Source organism: Peromyscus maniculatus, chromosome 1 (assembly GCF_049852395.1).
Source record: "Peromyscus maniculatus bairdii isolate BWxNUB_F1_BW_parent chromosome 1, HU_Pman_BW_mat_3.1, whole genome shotgun sequence".
NCBI classification, from domain to species: Eukaryota; Metazoa; Chordata; class Mammalia; order Rodentia; family Cricetidae; genus Peromyscus; species Peromyscus maniculatus.
The window spans coordinates 1,017,377-1,043,722 of record NC_134852.1 but is presented as its reverse complement, the minus strand read 5'-3'; the positions used below and the strand labels follow the sequence as shown (position 1 = coordinate 1,043,722).

The 26,346-nt window shown below is 36.3% G+C and overlaps 3 pseudogenes; 1 reads left to right on the top strand and 2 right to left on the bottom strand.

The window, feature by feature from the left end:
• The window catches only part of LOC121826140 (vomeronasal type-2 receptor 116-like), a 478,502-nt pseudogene that overhangs the window by 206,454 nt on the left and 245,702 nt on the right, over positions 1–26,346 (bottom strand).
• Positions 1,653–6,873, bottom strand: LOC102903206 (signal recognition particle subunit SRP72 pseudogene; annotated as a pseudogene).
• The window catches only part of LOC102909066 (vomeronasal type-2 receptor 116-like), a 40,340-nt pseudogene continuing 30,935 nt past the window's right edge, over positions 16,942–26,346 (top strand).

The window sequence follows — 26,346 nt, the reverse complement described above, 5'->3', positions numbered from 1 at the left end:
TGAAATAGTGTAGTATCAGTATATTATGGTCTTCTGTAACTATAGCACTAGAGTGTAATGGAACATAATTATGATAACTCCAGCTTTGTTATTTTTATTCTCCATTGCTTGATCTATCCAGAGTCTGTTTTTCTATTTGAATTTTATAATGTTTTTTCATAGTTCTGATTTTTATTTATACTATGATGGGAATTTGATGAATATTGAGCAGAATATTAGAATGGTATTCATGGTATTGACATGTATTTTTAAAACAATAATAATTTTATCAATCCAGAAGCATGCAAAATAGTTTCCATCTTGCACTGTCTATACATTTCTTTCCTCAGTGTTATACAATATTCACCACGTGATGTCTAGCTTCCTTGGTGTCATTAATTCCCAGATATTTCATGTTTTAGAGGTTACTTCAATTGAGTTCATTATTTGATATCTTTCTCAGCCTAAAATGAAAGCTACTGGGGTCCAGCCCCTCAATAGCTTCCACCTAGAGTTTCCGAAGAGATTCTACTGATGGTGGATTAATTTGAGGGATTCTCTAATAAATCTATGTACACGAAACTCTTTAGTCTATACACTTTATTCTTCTTTGTCAGTTCTCTCTCTACATGCCTTCTATTTGCTCTCTTAATTAGCTCCTTTCTTTCTTTCTTTTTTTTTGATGCTCAAACACAGCAGCACTTTTATTAACAAGGACCAAGTAATCTGATCACAGGAAATAGAAGTGTGAAATAAATGATAGCTTGGATGGCATAAACAAACACTAAACATGGAAGACACACCAGGTATGTCTCATAACTGTCTGAGCAGGAAAGTGGGCTGCTAGCAATGAAAGACAAGACTGACATTTACATAACAAAGTGACTACAAACCACATTACTTTGAAAAAGATAATGAAAGGCCATGTCCCACGACCAGAAAGGGGAGCCATCTGAGTACTAACTGGGCCAAATGTTCTTGTGAATTTCAATACCGCCTGGTATTGTTTCCTCTTAAATTAAAGAAGTCAAAGTTTATGTTCTTGATAGTGGCCACTAAGTGTTCTGGTTAAGAGGCCCAAACCCATTTGCCTTCAGAACTAAGCATCAACTACTTGCAACATTGATATATTTTCTTGTGGTCTTCAGTGGAACTAAATCAGTATGGTAACATAATCTGAAAATGAAATGGCAAGGGTACAAGACATATGTTCACATACACATACATGTGAAAGAGTCCCAATTCCAGTAGACAGAGAATTTAGGGTTAAAATTATTTTAGACATTGAGTCTTTCTGGCCACACATTGCTAAGATCCCTTTTCATCACATGATAGCTCTAAACAAATACTTGGAATGCTTAGAAGATTTCACCTTTAGCCTCCTAAAACATAATTTAAGGTGAGACTTGAATAGGAACACATATCTTCACACTAGTTGAAAAAGGAGAAGCATTTTCCATTTAAATCCTGGGAAACCTTAGGTAACGTGCCTTAGGCTCAGTCATCTTCAGTCTGTAAAGCTATTTGGTACAAGTAAGCCAAATCTGCTTAGGCAGTCATTCCAGGACTATGGGGATGGAGGAGGAGCACTGTGCTTCTTGCTGTGTTACCTTTATTATGTTCCTAAGGTCACTGACAGCGGACTAAAACAGTCTGCAACAAGTACATTGTCTTCACCAGCCACTTTTGCTGCCTTTCTTTTTCTTCTGTTGCTGGGGCCCCTGTGGGTTACTGGTGTCTTTGGGGTACGATGTTACTTGTAGAGGAACATAGTGTTACCGAACTGCCAGGTCATGGGGAGGTGGGTGGGCTGCTAACAGTTTTACTGGCATACAGTTCAGAGGAGGCTCCTGCAGCCGCTCCTTGTGTTCCTTTTCCAATCTGCTCCTTCTTTTTACCCTTCTTTCTTCCTCGCTAGTAAGAACGTTCTCGCATGGGTAGCCATTTTTCTGGATCTGGGGTAACTTTTGGGTCATAATTCTTAGGCAGTTTTCCTTTCTTTTTTTTTCTTCTTCTTTTTCAAATCTCCCTGTCCTTGTTCCTTTGGCTGATTATCTCTGGTAACTTTTCCACCCTTCTTCCGAATGTATGTAGCACCAGAATTCTCAAGAGCCTCGACATCCACTTTTAGAGACATGCTGTCCAATGAGGGCAAGTGTTTGCTAAGAGCCTTTGCTTTCTCAGGATCCACAAGCGAGTAAGCAGAAATAAGCTGTGCTAGAGTGTGAATATATTTTGAATTTTGCTTCCACAGCTGCTCTAGTTCACTAACTGCATCCTTCTTTCAGCCATATTTGAGCTTGAAGTTTGCAGCTTCTCTTATCATGGACAAATGAGCAGGGGATTTGGGCTGATGGCTTTGATACCATTGGATAGCCTTGTGAAGACTTCAATGGCACTATCAATATCTTCCTCATGGCTGTACATGGTTACTAAAGCAGATACCATGCCTGGCTTATGTTTTAACTCCTCTATGCTTCTCAATATTAGACAGGCTTTGGAAATGTTCCCTTGGGAAATTTTCAGCTGTGCCATGGTAAGCTTGATTTTGGCTGCATTTTCTGGATGTTGATCAGAAAATTCCTGAAGCAGCTCTATTGCTTTTGTATGTTGCTTTTCACAGCAGGGCTGGGCAGCTTGGATTAACACAGGCAAGAGATGCTCAGGACTCTGGGACTGAAAGCTGGCAGATATTTTTTCATGATTGTTCTGCCTGGTTTGTATACATAGCCAGGAAAGCTTTGTTAAACTCTATGGCTTGCAGTTATCTCTTTGAATGCTTGAACTCTACTCCTTCTGAATTGGTTAATTTCACTTTCTTCTTGGAGTCAAAGACATTTTGATCCTTATTAATGGTAACGATGTTATTTGCGATTACAAGTAGTACCACATGTGTTAGCTTCGGTTTGATGATCTGATTGTAACGCTGCTGGGCTTCCTCTGTCCGACCCTGAAGCTGCAGGATATACACCATTTGACCATGAATGATGGCCAGTTCTGCCTGTGGATCTTCCTCAGCCCCATCAGAATCTTCTGAAAATGAACGGCAACAAAGATCTTTAGCCTTTTGTGGGGTTTTCATGGCCTGACTCAGCTGGCCTTGCCCTATCAGCACCCAGGCAGCATTGTAACAGAACTCATGCGTGCCTTCCTGGAGACTCAAATTTTCCGGAACCACTTTTTCCCATTTGCTCTGAGCTGTGACAACTGCAGAAAGGTTGGTTTCCCTCTCCTCGTCATAATCATCCTGGGAATTCCGGACAAGGTCACTATACATGGCCAAGCACTTATCATAGCTCTCCAAGCGGTATAGTACTTGTCCATAAAGCTCCTTTAGTTTGTCTGTCTGCTGGTTGGCACTTTCTATTGTCTTCAAGGCATTTTCAATTCTGTTCAGCCTGTACTGGCAATATGCCTTTTCCAAGGAGAGAGAATTATTGGCTAATACTTTGGTGTGAGTATTGATGACATTCAAGGCTTCTTTGAAACTTCCATTCTGGATAAGGCAAACAACTTTATAGTGCAGGGCAGTTACATCATCCTTGTTAATCTGCAATATCTTGTTGACGGTCTTGAGGGCACATGTGAAGTCACTGTTCTGGCCTTAATGGTTCACCTCACTCCACAGCGCAGGCACCGACACCCCGCCACTGCCCTGCTTGCCATCTTGGAGGAGACAAGGGGGTGGGAGAAGAGGGGTGACCTCTGCCCTGGAAGAGCCTTAGATCCTTTCTTGACTAATACTCTCTAACTCTGCTGTGGATATCTGTATGCTGTGAATGTGTTGCTCTGATTGGTTAGTAAATAAAGTGCTAATTGGCTAGTAGCCAGGCAGGAAGAATAGTCTGGACAGAGGAGAGTTCTGGGAATAGGAGGGCTGAGTCAGGAGACACTGGCACCAGGCACCATGAGAAGCAACATGTGAAGGCAGAACTGGGGAAAGGTACCAAGCCACATGGCTAAACATAAATAAGAATTATGGATTAATTTAAATGTAAGAGTTAGTCAGTAATGAGCTTGAGAAAATGGCCATACAGTTCTCAAATAATATAAGCCTCTGTGTGTTTACTTGGGCCCTAGTGGCTCTTGGACTAGCAGGTGAGAAAGATTTGTCCTTACCACCAGAAGCCTGGGGCACAGGAAAACTCTAGCTACATCTCTCTTTCTGCTGTTACCTCTAAGACTACCTTAATCCCCTCATATTAGTTCTGCCCCATCTTGGTCTTTTTTGTCTCATTCTTTTTTTTTTGGTTTTTCCAGACAGGGTTTCTCTGTGTAGCTTTGTGCCTTTCCTGGAACTCACTTGGTAGCCCAGGCTGGCCTCGAACTCACAGAGATCTGCCTGCCTCTGCCTCCCGAGTGCTGGGATTAAAGGTGTGCACCACCACCGCCCGGCTTTGTCTTGTTCTTATCCATCTAGTTCTTCTCCATCTCGCTCATCCTCATCTTCCATCTCGTCTTTCTAGTTTTCTAATGTAGTTCTTCTCCAATCTAATTCTCTTCCAATCTTGTTCTTCCCTATCTGTTTGTTCCCCTCCAGTTCTTGCCCATCCAGTTCTTCCATTCTCTATTTTCTTCTCTGTCTTTGCTCTGAAAATAAAGCTGCCTTTTATCCCTTTGGCCCTTATCCCTCCAAGCTATCTCTGCTACTGCCATTTCTGGCAGGGCTGGGCAAGTGTGCTCAGTCACTAGGCAACTTGGCTAGGCAACTTCCATCACAGCTCGATGAACCCGTAAGTAGGAACCCTTCAGTTCTGAGTTAATTGTTAAGGGTGGAGTTAAGCCTAGAAATAAAACTTTGGAAAGGAGAAAGTTAAGCTTAATTAGCATATCCACCAGGCCCTCTCAAACAGATAGTCTGCATGCTTAAGTCTGTTCTTAGAGAATCTGTGAAGTATCTCAGATAAGGTATTTTCGTCCATCCAGGGGTGGTCCTGGCTGGATGCTGCTAATGACGTTAATTACAGAAAGGCCTGAGATTAGGGATCTTGGCTGTGTTACTGCAAAGAAGATTATCCGAATATTCCATTAGTAGAAGGGAAATTGTGACCAATGAATGTCAGAATGGCTACAATAACACATGAGAAATTCATGGCAGGAAATAGCTAATCATCAAAGGCGAGTATCAACAAGACTCCTTGAGCCTTGGCTTGACCTCTGGAATACCATTGGCTTCATCCAGGTATTAGCTTGTCATAGTCAGCTGAAATAGTACTTCATATTATTGTGACTTGCAGCAAGTCTTGCTCTTCCTGGTACATAGAGGAGCAATTCATATTGTGTGCTGATTTTGCATTCTGCTACTTTCCAGATAGTATTCATCATATTGAAGAATTTTCACAGTGAATATTTAGGATCTCAATTACAAGTACAACATCATTAGCACATAGACATAATTTGAATCCCATTCCTTTCTACTGACTTGAAACTCTAGAAGTATCCAAAGAGTCCTGATCTTATTCCAGGGAAATTATTATCTTCCATCCTTTGTTGTTTCAAAAGAAAGGCTCTCAGTTTTTCTCCTTTGATTTAATTCTTGCCATTTTTTGATATTTTCCTCCATCCTGTTGCTTTATTTTCCTTTTATACTGAGTGTTTTGGGGATACTGAAGATTTCCAGAAGGATTTTCTTCATCTAGTGTGATGATTATGTAATTTCTGCCCTTATCTATTAAAGCAATTTATTATACTCACTGATTTATGCATGGTACACCTTTTTTGCTACCCAAGTGTGTTAGTTGGGGTTTCTATTGATAGGAACAGATGGCATTAACATAGCAACTCTTAAAAATGAAAACATTTAATTGGGACTAGCTAACAATTTCAGAGGTTTCGTTCATTATTATCATGACAGGACATGGTGGTATGCAGTAGAAATGGTGCTGGAGAAGGAACTGAGAGATGAAGAGTTGCAAGTTTGCCTAGCTGGGTTTTGGTCTTGCTTTGGTACAGTATTTCTTCAGTATCCCCCCTTTCCTCCATGTTTGCAATGCTAATATATATCCTGAGTCATTATAAGATGGAAGAATGACCTGATTTTTATTTTATTTTATTTTATATAAAATTACAGTTAAGAGATTGCATTAGTCTCTGAAAAGACTTTGAACTTTGGACTTTAAAACATTGTTGAAACTATGATGGGGACTTTTGAAGTTGCACTAAGTGCATATTGCTTTATATTATGGTTACAAGCCTTTGTGGGACCATGGAGAGGAATTTGGACATTTGAATAGGAATGATTCCCCCTCAGTGGACTCGTGTGTTTGAATGCTTGGCCATAAGGAGTGGCACTATTGGAAGGTATGGTCTTTTTGGAGAAGTGGGGGGGGCATGTGTCACTATGGAGGAAGGCTTTGAAGTCTCATAAACACTCAAGTCATGCACAGTGACTCCCTCCTCCTACCCCCTGATTGGCAAATATCTGGACAGAATAAGGTTAGGTGGAAAACCCAAACTAAGGACTGAAAAGAACAGTGATGTCTGGGGAGAAACTAGCCAGCCACCAAGGAGCAAGAGATGCTAGAGGACAAACACAAGCCATGTGGTAAAACATAGATTAATAGAAATGGGTTAATTTAAATGTAAGAGCTAGTAACAAGCTTCTGAGTGGTTATTTGGTATAAGGCAGTTGGGACAGGAAAACTCTGCCTACATGAAACTGTTTATCAGCTCTAGGAATTGTTCCATGAAATCTTCTGAATACCTTAAGTATTTAATCAGATTACCTGCAAAGATGAATATTCTGACTTTCTCTTATTTAGTTGTATTTGTCCTTTACTTGCCTTGTTTATCTACCAGAAATTCCAAACCTTGGTTACTCGGCATGGTGAAAAGTTTTCTGATTACCACTGTCTTGATTATGATATCTTTAGGAATATTTTTCTCCATTAGCATGTTTGACTATAGGTTTGTCATACTTAGCCTTTATTATATTGAGATATGTTCCAATCTTAATCCATAATCCCTCCAGGGCTTTAAATATAAATGGGTGCTGGATTTCCATACCTATTGACACAATCATGAAATTTCTAATCATGAGATCATTGTGTGGTGAATTATATTTATTGATTGATGCATGTTAAAGCATTCCTGCATGTTCAGATTAAAATTGACTTGACAAGGATGAGTTACATTTTTGATGTGTTATTGAAATATGTTAAAAGGTGTTTTACTGTATTATTTGTCTATGTTCACCAGAAAAATAAATCCACAATTTTCTTTTCACAGTACATCTTTCTTGTTTTGAATCTTAATAAAAGCCTCAAGTGGAGGGATTGGGACATGAACACACCTGCAAAACCTTCAACCTGTAGTTGGACCTGCATCCAGAATTTCTGGCACCAGAGCCTTACAGAATCGTCATCAGGAGACAAGAGAGACTTCATTCAGCAAGTGATGGGAGCATATGCAGAATCCCAAAGCAGAACATTAGGCAGAACTTGAGGAGTCCTATGGAAGAGTGGGAAGAAGGATGGGAGAAATCAAGGAATCTGGGACACCAAGGAAACATGGCTCACTGAATCAATTGACCTGAACTCACATAGGCTCACAGAAATCAGGGAACCTGTATGAGTCTGACCTAGATCTCCACAAATATGTTATGGCTGAGTTGCTTGGTGTTCTTATGGGATTCCTAACAGTAGTTGCAGGGACTGTCACTGATTCTTTTTCCTACTTGTGGGACTGTTTTTCTCCTACTGGATTGCCTCATTTGGAGTTGATGTGATGGTACATGCCTAATCTTATTATAACATGTATAACCATGTTTGGTTGATGTCCCTGGGAAACCTGCTCTTTTCTGAGAAGGGGAGCAGATCTGGGAAAGTGGGGCATTAGAGTGGAGAGACAGAGGGAGTGGACGGATCAAAAATTGTAGTCAGATGTAATATATGAGAGAAGAATAAGAAAGTCTCACATATAGATAAAGGTAATATATAAACAGCTACAGCTTTGTGAGTTTTCTGTGAAGCAATGGCCAGGTCTGCTACTATGAAGTCAAGAGGAGGAGACACTGTAGATAAGCAAAACCATTGCACTGATTCTTACTAGGACCAACTATCCCATATTTTAACAAAGGCAAGCACATAAACAAAAAGCATTTTAAACAAAGGGTTATCTTCATATGCATCTGCAATCAAAACAAAAATTTGGATTTTTAGAGATGGGATATTTTAAGTAGAACTTTTTCTGTTTTTTTAATCAAGAATTTTTCTACATCTGCTTCCATGATACAATACCTTGAACAAGATTAAAAATATACATACAGTGTTTTCTAACAAAATCAATCTCAAATTTGTATCAGTATACATAATTTGTATACAATATACAAAAGTCCAATGCAATGTAAAATATTTAAAACTAGTAGTTGCTTTCTGAAAGTAGATTCAATAATCTTCCTGTTTATCTTATCATATCTATATAAATCAATCTCAAATTTGTAACAATATACATAATTTATATATAATATACAAAAATCCAATCCAATGGAATATATTTAAAACTAGTTGTTGCCTTTTAAAAGTAGATTCAATAATCTAGCTTTTTTTTTTGGTTTTTCGAGAAAGGGTTTCTCTGTGTAGTTTTGTGCCTTTCCTGGGACTCAGTTGGTAGCCCAGGCTGGCCTCAAACTCACTGAGATCTGCCTGGCTCTGCCTCCCAAGTGCTGGGATTAAAGGTGTGCACCACCACCGCCCGGCTTATAATCTAGCTTTTTATCTATAACATATCTATATGCTCCTTTTTCTTTTAGAGTAGATTCAATAATCTATCCTTTATTCTATCATTTCTGTATCTTTTTTTCAGAGTAGATTCAATAATGTACCTCTTATCTATATCCTCCTTTTTCATTTTTTAAAACAAGAACTTTAAATCTGATCTCCTTTGTTTAGCCTTTTTTTCTGACCACCAATAATAGCAACTTGTAACCAAACACCCTAAACAATGACAATTATCCAAAACCCATTGAAAGGACAAAAACCAGCCACTCCACCTCTTGGGAATGTGAGCATCATGTTCTTAAATTACTTCCTGCTAGTTGGGGGTTTAGGCATCTTTAGGGGATCCTGAAAAGAAAAAAAAATTGGGTTAATTGTCAAGTCCTGGGAGAGGTAGCTCTATTATTTGTTGTCCAGTCTCTACATAATAAAAAAAGTGTAGGACTTTTCTCAAGTCCTTGCTCAAGTAATCTGTGAGGCTTGATCATCACAACTAGCCATCTTGAAATTGTCCTGGGCAGTTTGTAGTGTAAAGCTGATCTTTGGGTGATGTTTGTCAGCTTAGTGGTATTATTATTGTCCATGTGGAATTATAGTTGTGGGGCCCCATCATCTTTCTGGAGACTTCAAATTTGCTGTTAGGTGTGGTCATGATTCTCTACAAAAAGCTGATAGAGACTCCAACACAAAACTTGTATAGGCAGCTAAATAAAGCCTTTTTTTAAAAAATTAGTTAGTACTCTATAGGACCATTAAGTTAATCATCATGACGAAAGTTAAATATATATATATATATATATATATATATATATATATATATATATATATATATATTATACATTTTGATATATAATTTATACCTTAAGAAAAGTTTTAAAGAAACAAAATAGAACCAAATAATTATGAGATTAGTGGCAATAGAATAGTCCCTTAATTTTGGTTTTCTTCTATCCCATATCAGATGGCTCTTCTCTCATAACAGAGAGATTTTATATTTTCATTTTCACAAATATGCTTGGGTTTAGAGAAGGAGAGAACCATTCTCCAACTCCAAAGCCAGCTTTAATTTTTAATTGAACTGGGACTAGATAAAGACCATTTGTGTTATGTGCCTGTAGAGAAGAGCAGAAACCAACATTTAGGAAGACTTATAAAATTTTATTCGGTTCTATATGTAATATACCAATAGGTCAATTTACTAATTTTGTGCCATTTATTTTGGATGATTAGTCCTTTTCTTCAGATATCTCATTTGTCCAGTGTTCTTCTAATTCCTTACCCTTCATTCTTCTGAAAGACAAAGCAAAAACCCTTCTCCAACCCTAACTTTGGGGAAGTTCCCTTTTGGCAAGTTATATCTGATTAAATGAAAATCATTTGTTAGTGGTATAAGTTAATTTAAAATTGATTGTCATGCTGGTTAATGAGCTATCACCTCTTCTAATCAAGAAGTATCTCTTGTTCAAATCAAATCTTTATCAATATTGATGGTATCTGTAGCATTCTTTTCCTGTAGAAACGAAAAGAAAAGCTTATATCTAACATAATACATATCCTAGTTTCTGTTCTGAGGTCAGTACATCTTTAAAGTATATAGGCTGATTTAATTCTATAGATTTTTTTTTCTATTATCCAATGTCTCTCTGCAACTGTTATTCCTTTCTCATTAGCATTTAGAAAATTCAAAGTTAATGAAACATTACGTAGTCCATCTCTGGGGGTTTTTGTTACCACATTCTGTTTATTTAGCATATCCTTTAGAGTTCAATTTGATCTTTCAATGACTGCTTGGCCTGTAGGATTATGGCGTATACCTGTAATATTCTTTATATTGTAAGGAGCAAAAAACAGTTTTATTTTACCAGAGATATATGCTGGAGCATTGTCAGTTTTAATTTGTGCAGGTTTACCCATGATATCCATAAATTCTTGCAAATGTGTAATTATAAAATCAGCTTTTTCTGAACTCAGAGCAGTGGTCCATTGAAATCCTGAATAAGTATCAATGGTTTTGTGTACATATTGCAATATTCCAAATTCTGTAAAGTAAAACCCATTCATCTGCCCGATTTCATTCCTCTGAGTACCCTTTGGGTTACATCCTGCTAGTAGTAGAATCTGATTATATAAAGAACAAGTAGGACATTACCTTATAATTTCTGTTGCCAGGTTATAAAAAAAATCTTTTTTGAACCCTTACTATTGATATGATGTTTTTATGAAATTCTGAGGCCTCCAGCACATTTTCTATCAATAGTTTATCAATTTTGTCATTGCTTTATAATAGATGGCCTAGCAGAGCCATATGGGACTAGATGTGAGTTATATATAAAGGATGCTTCCTATTTCTGATTAACTTGTAACTGAATAAGTAACAATGTTAATTCTGACACATCAGGGATAAAATCTGCAGTCTCAATATGTAAGACCACTCTTTCAGCATACTGAGAGTCAGTAACTATTTTGAGAGTTTCCAAAATATCTATTAATGCCATCAGAATAGCATACAATTCTGATTTTTTAACCAAATTATAAAAACTTTGAAGCACTTTACTTAATTTTCTAATTTGTAACCTGCCGTTCTTGTTTGTATGCATCTGTATAAAATGTATGGGTTCCAGATATGGGTTTTTCTTGAATAATATGAGGCAGAATCCTATCATCTCTCTTTGTAAGTTGAATTCTATCACTTTTGGGATATTTGCTGTCAATCTCTCAAAAAAATTACTGCAAAGTCTTTGCCACAGTTCACTTTCTGCCCATAATTTGTCAATGTCATCCTTAGTTAAAGGTACTACAATTTCTGCTGGGTCTATTCCTGCTAATTTTATAAAGTCTCAATTTTTCTTTTAAAATCAAGTCAGAGATCTTTTCCATATAAGTTTTTAATTCTTTACTCTGTTTATTTAGAAATATCCATTCCAACATAGTATCTCCCCCTGTATTAAATTTCCTGTAGGAGAACGCTTATAAAGTGGATTAACCAAAATGCTATCAAGGTTTGGATCCACATGATCCACATGTCCTTCCTGTAATCTCTTTTCCACCAAGGACAGTTGTCTCTTAGCTTTAGCTAATGCTATGTAATGTCATTCTGTATGCTGTGAATGTGTGTTGCTCTGATTGGTTGATAAATAAAATGTGGAATGGCCAGTAGCCAGACAGGAAGTATAGGCAAGATAAGCAGACAAGGAGAATTCTAGGGAGATGAAGGCTGAGTCAGGAATTGCCAGCTGTAGCTTGAGTTTTCCTGTGTCCACCCAACTCCTGCAGCTGCTCAGACCCAAGTAAACATACAGAGACTTATGTTACTTATAAACTGTATGGCTGTAGCAGGCTTCTTGTTATCTAGTTCTTATATCTTAAATTAACCCATGTCTATAAATCTATACCTTGACACATGGCTCATGGCTTACAAGTATCTTTATATCTTACTTCTCATGGCAGCAGTAGCTGTCAGCCTCTCCTGACTCAGCCTTCCGCTTTCCAGAATTCTGCATTTATCTCATGTATACTATACTTCCTGCCTGGCTACTAGCCAATCAGTGTTTTATGTATTAACCAATGAGAGCAACATATTCACAGCATACAGAGCAAAAGATATCCACAGCAGCCAGACAGACACAGAGGCAGCAAGAAAACAAGGCAGAACTGAGAAAATGTATTAAGTGACATGGCTGAAATATATAAGAATTATGGGTTAAATTAAACATAGGAACTAGTCAGTAATAAGCCTGAGCTAATTATCAAGCAGTTATAATTAATATAAGCCTCTGTGTGTTTACTTGGGGGATGCAAGTGGGAGAGATTTGTCCTGACAACCATCCAGCTGAGACACAGGAAAATTTCCAGCTACAATTGGTGCCTCACCTTTGGGCATTGATTCACATAGATCTAAGAAAGCTTGAAGATTCTGAATGCTCAGAAATGGAGTCCTACTTGGTTTCCTACTCTCATAGTCTCATGCCAGCAGCAGTGCAGACTCATCTCCCAACAACTGCTTGCAAGATGGAACTGGCTGCCATTCACCATGAGCTAAGTAGCATGGTTGCCGGCTGTGGATTCCTGCCACAGAACACAAAAGCATGTCCATACTGCACAATGTGATGCATGGTGGATTTAGCCTTTACTAATACAGGCAAAACAAAGAGGTTTCTGGTGTTTGTGTCTTTCAAAGATCAGCAGTTGTTGTGCTCAGTCTTGTACAATCTGGATGGTCGATAACTGTTTTTTTTAATAATACCTCCTAATATATCTCTCAGAAACATGTGTTAGTTTGTGGTTTGTTTATGAGGTCAGAGGAATGGTAATCTGTGTATTCCATTGTTTAATAGTTCATGGCCCCATAAATTCATAGCTATATTAGGCACATATGGCTTTAATTTTCCTCTCTGTGCTTCTGGCTCCATACATTCAACCCATCTTGTGCTCTGTTTCACTTGAGATAATGTTCCAACCCCTCACAGCTGAACATTTACTTCCTGAAGAGGTAATGCCAAAATTTGTTGTAATTATTGAAATGTCGGCACCTGTGTCTACAAGACCTTCCATGAGAATGTCATTTATTTGTATTTTTAATTTTGGTCTTTGTTCATTAGTAGAATTCTGTCAAAAATTCTCTTTATGATTTCTCATGAATTTCCTGTTCTTTATGATATTGTTTTTCTATCACCCTGAGAAGTATGGGTTTTTACAATAGGCATTTGGTTAATTAGTTGTTCCAAGAAGGGGTTTCTTCTATGATGGCAGGAAAGGACTGAACTGAATCTGTAGTGGTGAATGTGTGAGACCCCTCAGGGAGTTTCCAGATAGCAGAGGCAAAGGATTACCTTGTCTGTTCCTTGTTGATCTACATTCATTACTACTACAAACATTACAATGTTTACTTTTTCCACACCTTCAGCATAATCCAGAAGGGAGGGTTATTTTGTTGCTATTGTTCCTTGAATAAACATTGTCTCTAGGAATGCCCTGTTTACAATTCCTTTTCAGGTTACCTTGTTTATCACAATTAAAACATCTGATATTATTTTTTTTTTCAAAGCATTTGAAATCACTTCTCCTATGCACATATAGTCATGGTCATGAGACTCAATATTAATTGTGTCCCTGACCCAATCTTACAAGGAGGCTGATCATGCCTTTAATGGCCTGATTACCCTCTTTCATACTGCATTCATGTTCTCAAAATCCAAACATTCAATTATTACCTGTCTAGCTTCTGAATTTGGTACTATTCTATTTACTGCTGAAGAGAGCCTTTGTAAGAAAACCATGAAAGATTCTTGGGGCTCCTGTATAACTTTGGTAAATAATTTAATTTTCTTCCCTTCTTCCTTAATTCTGACCCATACATTCATGACTGCCATAGAATAAGTATAGAATAAGGGTTCGGTTATTATATAAAATTTCTCTTTGTATATCAGCATAATCACCTTCTTCAAGAGGTTGATCCTGGGAAATTTCCATACCTCCAGGCCTACATCATTGTTCTATAGTTTTAGCCTCCTCTTTCTACCATGTTCTCCACTATAACTGTGGTCTGGCCTCTAGGACGATTATAACTAATTCTTTCCAGTTTTGAGGGATAATTCTATTACAAGTTGACCACGAATTTAACATCTGCTTTGCAAATGGAGAATGCATGTCATAGGACACTGTAGCTTCTTTAAATCTCCTTAAATCTATCATTTCCACTGGTGTGCAGTTAACTCATACACACCCTTGTACATTTAGGAATTCCTGTCAGGTTAGTGGACAGATTAAGTTTGGTTGTTTGAAAATAGGCTATTTCTCTGTAACTGTATAATGCAATCATGTGATGGGTTCACTTTTAAATTCTTTTGTCTGGCTTTGAATTTCTCCATAATTCATTTGAACAGGTTTTTTAAAACTCACTCCTGAGATAGGTTCACCTTTAAATTCTTCTGTGTGGGTCTGAATTTCTTTATAATTCATTTGAACAGGTTTTATAAAGCTTTTATTTTGTCACTCAAATTAGCCAACATGTTTAATGTTATAATAAAAATGAGCAAAAAAATAATTTTATAATTATTTTTACATTTATATATCATCAACATTAATTGTTCTCTCTTAATTTTTCCTTTTTCAGACTGCCTAATATGTTTTCAAACAGAGACTAAATTTCTACCATTGTACAAATGTTCCCCAATTTTTAATGTGGGAGAAATATTCTCTTTTAACTAATGTTTCCCTTTAAGATATCTTAATTGACTTACCAAGTCTTTCACCTGTATAGAACAGTAGAAATCTGATGAAATTTCAAGGCAGCTACTTAGTGTGGTGCCAGTCCAAGATGAAAATTCAGACAGAGCCTACCACTAACCAACAGAAAGGAAAGCCAAAGAGACTCCTCTGGCCCATGTGGGATGAAGATCCAGCTGCATGCAGCTCCAGCCTGAGCAGTGCAGCATGGGCCTGAGCCAGAGGGCCTGTGAGGCCACAGCAACTTTTTATTGAATTCTTGCCACAATTGTTTTAGCACCCATTGTAGATGAATTTCTAAATGGTCTTATTAATAAAAACTTTGACCCAGAAATTGGGGTTAAAGCCTGAGAGAAGTCGGAGTAATAGGAAAAACCACAGCTAATGTCACCTCACTAACTCTGCAACTTCCAAAGCAAGCTACTTTCTGTCTACCCATACCTATATGCTTTTCTGTTCTGTTCTCTCATTTGCTTTCTCAGCCCAGATATATCACTTCCCGTCTGTCTGTATAGACCTCCAGACCTCTATGGTTAGTGCTGTGATTAAAGGCATATATCACCATGCCAGGCTCTGTTCCCACTGTGTCCTTGTATTTACAGAGAACCAGACAGAGCCCTGCCTCCCAAGTGATTGGATTGAAGGCATGTTCTACCATTGCCTAACTTCTATATAGTGACTGGCTTTTTCCTATGATTTCCATATGTTTTATTTGGGGACACTGTATATTGGGGAATACAATACATCACCACAGTGGATCCAATGTTCAAGGAATAAAGTGTATCATGACAATATGTTGATTCAGTGATTCATAGTGGATAAAAGAATATTGCAGAAAGTCAAAGTTCATATTCAATCAGGAAACTTGATTTCTTCATTGACATAAAGTTAATCATTTAGAAATCAATTCAACAGAACCATTATTTTCATCAGGAAAAGACAGAAAGTATTTAGAGTTATCCATGGACATAATATATTCATTCAGACATACATTTGTAAAATAAAGAATATTCGGTGACTCATGGAACCATGGAAACAGCAAAACAATTGATAGTTTCTTGGGGTGATATTGTGTTTCCCAAAATATTGTGCACCCTAATAAACTTATATGAAATCAGAGAACAGAACAGCCACTAAATATAGAGGCTAGAAAATGGTGACACACATGCCTTTAATCCTAGCATTACAGAGAGAGATCTCTGTGAATTCAAAGCCACACTGGAAACAGCAAGGTTTGGTAACAAGAGACTTTAATCCCAGGAAGTGGCAGAAAGAATAAAGGTATATAAGGTATGAAAACCAGGAACTAGAGCCTGGTTAAGCTTTTAGGCTTTTGAGCAGCAGTTCAGCAGAGATTCATTTGGATGAGGACACAGAGGCTTCCAGTCAGAGGAAACAGCATCAGCTGAGGAATTAGTGAGGTGAGGTGGCTGTGGCTTGTTCTGCTTCTCTGATCTTCCAGTGTTCACCCCAATACCTGGCCCCAGGTTTGTTTTTATTAATAAGAACTTTTAAGATTCATGCTACAGTCTCTAGTCTACAGAGCATCACACCTGGTATTGTGACTTGGTCAGGCCTGTCATGGACCTTTTTTTGATCCTTTTTCCTTTCATCTACTGTTGCTTCATCTAGTTTCACAGGTTTGCATCATCATAAATGGCTTTCTCAAAAGAAGTTTCTTGGTTCACATTAGTGACCAAATCCAACAAAAGAATTTTATGCCTTGGGACAGTTCTCTATGATCTTGAATGAAGTCACACTGCCTGTGGCTGGAGAAGATCATAAAAAATATTTTTCATCTGTCTTGTTATTGTTAATGTGGGCCTGAGGGAGGAAATTATTGGATAATTCCACAGGGGAGTGAAGAGTGTTGTCAGCAATAACTTGGGATGATTCAAGGGATAGCTCCAGTCACCAATAAAATTCTAAACAAACATGCACACACATATGAGTTGTGCACATCCACACTGGATGCTTGGAGCTCATGCGATAATTCTCATGTATGGCCAGATACTTTGTTAATATGCTGTTCTCTTGGATTTTTATCTCTTGCTTTCTGCAGATTCCTATTCTTGTGTGCTCCTACTACAGCAGTGAGTGCTTAGTCAGAATGAATTACTGTTTAACTGGTGAAGGAAATGTTGTGATTACTGGTTTTTTTCCTGCATATGCTATCTATCCACTGAACAAAACAATTTATTGGCAGATGACTACATTTAACAGAGATTTTATGGTTGAGTACGTTTTTTTTTCCATTTATTCATTATCTAAATTTGTCATTCATATGCCTTGGGGGAAGTATGGATTCCAACATCATTATTCCTCTCTTCCATTCCTGGATCTCTTCTGTGGTGCTGTCTTCTTAGTGACTCATCTTGTGCTTTCAAGGGGGAAATGGGAATTTGGGTTTTATTAATTTCCTTTTCCACAGTAGACAAGGGGCAATATCCCCCATATTCTCAGCCAAGCCTCTAACTCCTCAGGATTTGTATGTTTTCAATATTAGCTCTACTATAGATGAATTAGATAATAAAAGTATGATAGAGTATTTGGTGGGACTCTAGAAGTCAGGCTGTGCTCCTGTGAGAAAAATGAATGCCACTGAAGTTAGTGATCAGTGATTTTGCTGTGTGTGAGTGATGAGAGTTACCTGTTTTTGCTGCTCAAGATTTGGGAGTAGGGATGTTAGAAATAGACATGCAGACCAACTTTCTGCTTTAGAAATGCCTTCATCTGTCTCAGATTCTTGTATCTGACCTCTCATATTTGTATTATTTGAAAACTTAGATACTTACCTGTTTGCTCCATGAAAATACAGTGTATACTTCTTCATTGTTATGAATGTATTTCTGTGTGCCCCTTAATTGGGATGAGACCTCTGATTACTGCTTTCAGTTATTGTCAAAGATACAAGATTAAGACATAGTGTCAGACAAGTCTAATTGAGTATCTTAGGTCCTGCTAGAGAGAAACAATCATGTGTGTTAGGGTTTAAAAGAAGTCAGGTGTGTTTTATCCCAGACTGACATGTTCATTCATAGCTATAGGTAATCAAACAATAAGTGTCTGAAAATGAGAAGGGCAGCTTGCTCTCAAGTCTGAACTCAACAAAGGCAACATGAAAATACATATTCAAGAGTTAGGTTGGAGGCAATGGGTGGAAAGTCACCTAAAATAAACATAAGACTGAGAATGGATAATTATCAGTGTGGCAATACTGTTTCTGCTGAGCTGTGGCTGTGGGGAAAGTAATCAGTTCAGCAATGGAAGAGGAAAGATGTTCAAGGATGGAATGTCACTTTACATGAAGTATATTGTAATAGGTTAATTCTTAAATTGATACCATAAATGCAGCAGGGGGAATTTAAAAATTGGCATCTAGATAAAATATTCTGTGGAAGAGTCTACTGGCTCCAGGAATCATTGCTTATTTCAAGTAAGGTTAAGAAGCTCTATTGTCTACCAGATATTTGACCTTGTATGCTGGAAGGAGATGTGTCTGCTTTACAGCAGATAATGTCCCTATTCTTCCCTGTTTCCCCCTTCTCCTCTGCTCTTCAATCTCAGCAGCTCAGGCTCCACTGTGTATCAGCCTAAGTCCCTCTTCAGCTTATACAGCATCCCCCCATGACTGCAAAGGTACTGTAATAATGTGAGTTCTTTTTGGCTGGGTTATCTCATATGTAAATGAGTAGAGTGTTGTGTACGTTTGATTTAATATAATGTAAATAATAAAACTAAAATAAACTTGCAATTATTAAAGCTACAAAAATGAATATGTTTGATTTAGACAACACATTTTCAAATTATGCTTTTCATAGAAAGTGAGGCACAGGCAACTATTTACATTGTAAGGATCACAACTGCTTTCATACTTTTGATAAACTTTTTACACAGGTGTGGGAAAGTATGTATGTAATTAAAAAAGTGTATTGTTCTGTCCTTCTCAAGTTAAATTTCCTCATGTTCTGATGGTAGCACTATATTTATATACATTGCCATAACTACAAAAGATCATGAGTTGTGGGGGGCTAGCATTATTTTCTATTTCACTAGTCTTTGTGTGGACTAATTATCTAACTGGATTTTACTTTCTTGTTGAAAGATCATAAATAAATATTTGATAGGTACAGAATAATGTCTAATAGGTACAAAACATGTATACCACCCGATTAAAGCAAATTAATCTACATAAGCACATGTTGATGCACATTATAGAATCTTTAATGCATGGTGGTTAATTTCCCTGCAAATTAATCATTACAGACAGTTTCTCTCCCTGTGTATGAGTTTGCTTTTCTTTAACACTAACTTAGAAATACAGCTGACATAGTATGTCCAAGCTTCATTGCATCCGTTATGTGTGCATTTGTGTATTAATAACTTGAAACAATTCATGTATTAGATGAATATAAAAAGTCAGATTTCAAGATTTTTTTCTAGTTTAGTGTGGATTTTCAGCATTTTTCAGTTTTCCATCAGTTACTGGATGAAGGCTCTTTGATGACAGTTAGGGTATTCACCAATTTGTTTATCTTTTATTCTTGTTCATCTTTGGTCATGAATCCCTAATCCAAAATAACAGGGGGAAAAGCATGTTAACTATATTACAATATTTTCCTTCCATAATAATTCATACTCTCAACGATTGGGTTTTCTCTAAAAATAAAAAAGATTAGGTGAATATCAATATAAATTCTTCATACAGAAGATTTTTTTCTAGTTTAGTGTGGATATTCAGCATTTTTCAGTTTTTTTTCAAATTGAAGGACATAAATATCTGGTTACATATTATTTGAAAATATTTTAGAATTTAAGGTTTATTTTAAATATTTACAATATTTCATTCTGAAGGTGTAAAAAACAAGAACTTTCAATTGTACAAAGTCTATTATCTTTTCTAATTAAGGAATTTTTAATTCATTTTACATACCAACCACAGATTCCTCTCTTTTCCATCCTCCTGCCCCTTCAGCCTTCCACCTCCCTACCTATGTCCTATTACATCCTCCAACAAGGTAAGTCCTCCCATAGGGAGTCAGCAGAGCCTAGTACATTCAATAGAGGGAGGTCTAAGACCCTCCCCCTGCATCAAGATTGCAAGGTGTCCCACCATAGGTAGTATGCTCCCAAAATCCAGCTCATGCACCATGGATGGATCCTGATCCTACTGCCAAGGGGCACCTTAAGCAGATCAAGCTACACAACTGTTTAGCTTATGCAGAGAGCCTAGTCCAGTCCGATGGAGGCTTCACAGCTGTTGGTGTAAAGTTCATGAGTCCCCACCAGCTTTATTTGTTTGTCCCTGTAGATTTCCCTATCATTGTCTTGATGCTCCTTGTTCATAGAATCTCTCTTCTCTCTTCTAATGGACTTCTAAACTCAACCTAGTGCTTGGCTCTGTATCTCTGTATCTGCTTCCATCACTTACTGGATGAAGGCTCTCTGATGACAGATAGGGTATTCACCAATTTGTTTATCTTTTATTCTTGTTCATCTTTGGTCATGAATCCCTAATCCAAAATAACAGGGGGAAAAGCATGTTCACTATATTACAACATTTTCCTTCCATAATAATTCATACTCTCAACGATTGGGTTTTCTCTAAAAATAAAAAAGATTAGGTGAATATCAAGTTGTACACTGAGTTACCTTCATGCAGAAGAATGAATATTTATTGAATCTCTTTTGCTAAAGAATGCAAGTGATGTGAGGCTGGAAACACTTAGCAACCCACACAGGATGTTGATCCTTTTCTACTTTTCCTACTGACCATCCTATGAATTCTGACACCATTGTCACACTTCTAAAAATATTAATATTTATCAATTTTCAAAACTATATTTTTCAGTAATGGCACATCTTTTCTGTTTAATCTCAGTTATTTGCACTGGTTTCTTTAAGCTTTAAATTGCCATAGTTCTCAGTAATCTTATACAAGCTCATAAAAATTTAAGCAACTTTTGAATATATTTATCATGTCATCAATATTTATGGGGTAGAGGATGATAATTCATCATATGTAAAAATGTACAATGATTAAATTATGGAGTTTAATATGTCCTCCTTTCAACTTTAATCATAATAATTATACATTTTCTGACAAACCATGAACCATTTACTATCCAAACCAAGTATGTTGCTAGATATTTTGGTGGTACACACCTATAATCTGAGCATTTGTATGGCACAGATTTTTAAGGCAAGCGTGGTCTATATAGAAAATTTAAGAAAACCCAATGAAATATTTATATATTTAACAATAGCATTCTTTTAGAAAAATCTTTCTTGATACTCTTAAGTAAAAGAAATACTTTGTAAGTAGACCTAATAAAACAAAACAGTTTGTGAATACCTTTTAATAAAAATTTTATATTTAATAATTTTTGGGGGAAGATATGAAATACTATGCAGTTGCCCACAGAGTATTTGTATCTTGGTTTCAAGGAGAACAAAATTACAAGCTCCACATCTGTGTGCTCACAGTGGAACAGAGAAACATCCTCCCATATTTTGCACTGATGTGTACATAATGCATAGAAACATAAAGGAGTCCTTATTTACATCATCTGAGCTCGATAGTTTTTTTTTAAGCTTTTAAACTAATATGTTTTGTGTTGAAACTATCTTCTCAAGATTTTGAGAATCAAAGGCCTTTAGTTTGTATAAAATTAAGTTCCTGGGCCAGAATGCAGATATTTCAATGGCATTTTGAAAGTATTTTTTTTAATGTTGGTGTGTTATTGAAGGCTGCTATATGCATAGTGGACAAACAGTAATTTCTGTAAACTCATCAGCTATCTAGAGGATTAGAAATGCACTAGGTGTGTTCAATATAAAGGTGGAGTTGACTTATGATGTTGTTTGACTTCAGAATTTCTATATGTAGGTCTTTTGTTCCATATTACTTGTCTATTTCTGAAAATGGGGAATTTAAGTCACTTGCCATCTCTGTTTTGGGGTTGATTTATACTTTTGAATCTAATACTGCTTCATTAAGGAATTTGGGGACTGCTATGTTTAATGTGTACATGATTAGATTGTAATGCCCTATTGTTGGATTTTTTTCCTTTAATGAGGAGAAAGCATGCTTCACTGTTTCTTCTGAGTAGGTTTTGCTTGATGTCTTAGTTGTCACACCTTAAGAGAGTTATGCATGCTAAGTTTTTACTTGCATTTGCTTGGGGTCCTTTTTCCATCCTTAACTCTAATTTGAGGTCTATCATGGTTGTGAATTGTGTTTCTTAGAGACAGAAAAATCCTGGGTACTGTTTTTTCATTCAATCTATTTGTGTTGACCATGATATAATAAATATTAAGAGTTATTATTGGATGGTATGCATTACTTCCTGTCATTTGTTGTTGATTTTAGTTGTTGTATTATATGTCTATTATTCAGTGTTCCAGAGTTGTTCATTGTTCCCTTCCATCTTGCATATATTTAGTCTTTTCTTCCGACCTAACTATTCCCTCCTGTTTCCTTTACAGTACTGGTTTAGTGGTGATAATTTCCTTCAACCTCTTTTATCACAAAAAATTTACCTTTCCCTTTTATTATGCCTGACAGTTTTGCTGTTTATATTAGTCTGGTGGAGCACTGGTGTTCTTTTATGACTTGTAGAACATCCATCCCTTCTGGCTTTCTAGTCTCTGCTGAAAGAATCTGCTGCTATTCTGATGGGTCTCCCTTTAAATGTGACTTCATCTTTCTCATTTGCAGCTTTCTGCATCCTTTTGCGGCCCTGTATACTAACTGTCACTACTATTTCATTACATTGTAAAGTTTTTTTTGGTGGTCCTCTATATTTGGAGTTCTGCAAAATCAAATAGATGCAACATATGCCTGTAGAACATTGCAACAAAAAGCTAGAGATTACACATTCTTCCTTGCAGTTCATGGGACTTTCTGCAAAATAGAGCACATATTAAGATAAAGGAGTTCTCTGAAATACAGAAAAATTAAAATCACATTTTTAATTTAAAAAAATTAAAATCTCATTCTATCAGTCCTCCATGGACTAGATCAGGATAGAAACAACAAAAGAAAAGATGAATGAAAACAAATTTATGGAAGTTAAGTTACACAAAAGTGAATCAAACTCAATTGAAGGAAGAAATAAAAAAGGAATTTGTAAAATTCTAAGATTTGAGTGAAAATTAAATCACAAAATATCAAAACCTGTGGGAAAACTGAAATGGTCATCAGAGGAAAGTTTTAGGGCACTGTGAACCCACATCAGAAAGTTTGGGAAATCACAAATTAATAACTTGATGAGACACCTGAAAACCTTGAAAATATAAGAACAAATAACTTATAAAGGCAAGTGGGAAGAGATCATCAAAATCAGGGCAGAAATGAATGACCTACAAATGAAAAAATCAATACTAAGAATGAATGAAACTAGAGATAAAAGACTGACAAAACTTGAGCCAATTAACAAAAACATAAACAATCAAAATTAATAAATTTTATAATAACTATAATATTATTTTATATATTATAATAATTACAATAATATAATAAGAACCACAATTAATAAAATTAGAGATGGCAAGGGAGACATTATAACAGACACTGAGGATATTTGGAGAATAGTAAAGAGACTTTTAAACGCATATATGTTCCCTTGAATTGGATAAGTTTAAAGAAATGAATAAATTTTCAGATATACTTATTTTCTACCAACATTAAATCAAGATGACATCATTAAGTTAAATAGACCCATAACATCCAGTGTGATCAAAACATTAATTAAAAATCTTCCAAGAAAAAAAAAAAACAAGATCAGATGGAGTCAGTGCAAAATTGTACAAAGCTTTCAAAGAAGATCTTACACTAATATATCAAAAAAGGAGAAGAAGGAACTTACACTTTATGAAGGCAGTATTACTCTGATTTCAAAAACATACAAAGACCCTACCCAAAAAGGAAAATTAATAGGTTAATATTTGAAGAACATAGACACAAATAAAATGCTTGAGAACTAAATTCGAGGACACACCAAAATGGTTATATGCCATAATTTGTTGTCTCATTCAAGAACATTTGCCTCGTTGAACATTACTAAATTAATTAATGTAATCCACCATATGGACAGACTAAAGTATAGGAAAAATTGATCAGCTGATTAAATGGATTAAAGGCCTCTGATAAAATCCAACAGCATTTCATGATAAAAGTCCAAGAGAAAAGAGGGATACAGAGAATGTACCTTAGCACTATAAAAGTAACATATAATAAACCCACAGCCAGCATCAACAGAAATAAAAAATAACTGATTATGTTTCAATAAACTTCTGAAAAAAACAGGGATGTCCATCCCCACCACTTCTGTTTCACATAGAACTTGTATTCCTACCAAGTGAAAGAAGGAAAATGATAGAAACTGAGAGGTTACAGATAGGAAAAGAATCAAAACATCTTTACTTGCAGATGATGTAGTGAAATTTAAGTAAAGATCCTGAAGACTGTCTCAGAAATCTATACACTTTATACAGACATTCAGTAGCATAGCAGGATACAAAAACTTCACAGAAAATGTGATGGACAAATGCTAAACATACCGAGAAAGAAATCAAGAAACCAATTCCTCTAAAAATAACTCCCCAAATAAAGTATCAGTGGATAAGTGTAACCAAGGCAGTGAAAGACAGATGCAATAAAATCTTCAATACAAAGAAAGATTTAAAAAAACAGATACTGTTGTATGGTATTCACTAGAGAAGTCTTCTCGGACACGGGTTTAAGCCAAATGAAGTCTTTATTAGCTGGATAGGACTGCACCAGGTGTTTGGGATCACAGTGCAGCCCCAAGCCTTCTCCTGGTGAGCTTTTAAGCACAAAAAACATGTTTTCAATTGACGCACTTCAGTTAACAAGAACAATTCGTCAGAAGCAGAACCACAGGGGCAAAAAAAAAACAAGGTTAATACATTTTGAGACTTTCTCAGGACTTTATGGATTTGATGGATGAGGCCTTTGCTTTAGTTTTAGTGGGTCATGTTGTCTACAAGGTGAGTTTTACTATCTGAATGGCACTCGTTTTAAGGTCTGGTGGCCTACTAAATTCTGGGGCCCTGTTACAATACCAGATGATGAAAGACCTACTAAACACACGGATTGGTAACATTAATTATTGTGAAATGCCCATCCTACCAAAACCAATCTCCAGATTCAAGGAAACCCTCATCAAAATTTCCAGTGTCAGTTATGACAAAATTGAAGAATAATTTTAATTTTCCTGTGGAAGCTCAAAGGACTAAATATAGAGAAAAGCAATCCTGACCACCAACAACAATGCAGAAGGAGTCATAAACCCAGGTTTCATGTTATATTTAAGAGCTATACCAATAAGAACAGAGTGGGAATGGCATAAAAACTGACTCATTGACCAATGGGTTAGAATTGAGAATACGTAAAGACATATAAACCCACACTCATACAGTCAACTGATTATTGTCAAAGAGACAATAATACTATTGGTCAAAATATGAAATTTTTTAAAAAATCCCAGCCATACTTAATCACTACTGAGTAGAATAAGGAAAATTTATTTCTGTATTTCCACCTATGCAAACTCAAGTTTTATGTATCGGGGACCTCAACATAAGCCCCAACTATTCGAGAGTATTACTATTGCTCTTGTTTACTGTCAAGAACTTAATTCATAAGGCCCCATTTCTGAAGAAAACATACTTGAGTGAATGAATATAGAAAAATCAAACTGAGAGTAACAGGAAGCTGCAACGTTGCTGGCTAGCTTTCATAATGGTCAAAGTTGCTATGCACATTTCTCAAAACAAAGGATGACACAGGACCATGAATTTGGGGAAAGGGGAAATTAATTCACTGCTGGTGGGATTGAAAACTGGTGAAACAATTGAGTTTCTACTTTGGTGACTCTTCTTTCATATAACATCTCCTCAATTAAACTATTTGGGGATTCTTTTTTTTTTTTATTTATTTTATTTTTCCATCACAGGCAATTTATTTTGTTCTATTCATTCACAGTTAATACAGAAAATACTTGGAAACATTTCCATATAATGTTTGACACAGAAATCATCAAATAGAAGTATACAATGTTGACAGGAGGCAGTACATTTATAATTTATAACCCCAAATGTATTTATAAATTAGAAATGGAAAGATCTACAAATGAAATTATGAAGGTTCACCAAAGTCATTTAATCTGTCAGTTTCTCATTCATTTTTATGTCTTAATAATATTCTATTGTATGAATAAGCCACATTTTATTTCTCTTCAGTATTTGATAGCTATTTGAGTTGTTTTAACTTTTTTACTATTAGCAACACACTGCTGCAAACCTTCATGTACATGTTTCATAGGTGCACATTTTCAGTAGTTTGAGGTTATATTCCTAAGGGTAGAATTGTTGAGTAACAGAGTAACAATGTTTTGCATTT